This window comes from Ischnura elegans, chromosome 2 (genome assembly GCF_921293095.1).
Source record: "Ischnura elegans chromosome 2, ioIscEleg1.1, whole genome shotgun sequence".
Taxonomy (NCBI): Eukaryota; Metazoa; Arthropoda; class Insecta; order Odonata; family Coenagrionidae; genus Ischnura; species Ischnura elegans.
This window is the reverse complement of record NC_060247.1, coordinates 121,169,863-121,170,449: the sequence shown is the minus strand read 5'-3', so window position 1 is coordinate 121,170,449 and position 587 is coordinate 121,169,863. Positions and strand designations below refer to the sequence as shown.

The window sequence follows — 587 nt, the reverse complement described above, 5'->3', positions numbered from 1 at the left end:
ATGAGAATAACAGAATTAAATTATGTAAAAATGAAACGATGTGAATTCGCATCTTAGACGAATGCAACTGAAAGTGACATCATTTCCTCGGGGTATAAAAACAGTCTTTAAAGTTATCGGTGCATTATCGTCGATAATGAGCTAACTGCAACCTATGAAATTGCATTGAAATGTGTAGTTACCAATTCTTGAGAGATTGCAAGAAAAAATATTTACAATTTAATTATGACCGAATGTGGTGAAAATAAGCGAAATGAATTCCTAATATACCCGGCGCGAAAAAATTTATCAGCCGAAATAGCTCAGTTGGGAGAGCGTTAGACTGAAGATCTAAAGGTCCCTAGTTCAATCCCGGGTTTCGGCAAAAATTTTTCCTCTCGCTGAAATAGCTATTAGGTGAAAGCTTTTCAAATATATTTAAAATTTTCAAAAACACTACTGTGCTTGCTATTTATTCTAAAATGTTCAATATGTAATCTTTTTGAGATTATGCGCTGACTTTGTTATGATGATAGAAGTACCTGTAACTATTAATAAAGTTAATAAGATAGTTATTTTAAATGCCAATATAGTTGTTAGGAGCCAAG

The 587-nt window shown here is 32.5% G+C and overlaps 1 non-coding gene across 1 annotated transcript; it reads left to right on the top strand.

The window, feature by feature from the left end:
- The first annotated feature begins 291 nt into the window (after positions 1–291).
- On the top strand, positions 292–364 carry Trnaf-gaa. The gene has a single exon. It is a non-coding gene; the product is annotated as a tRNA-Phe (tRNA).
- The last annotated feature ends 223 nt before the right edge of the window (positions 365–587 follow it).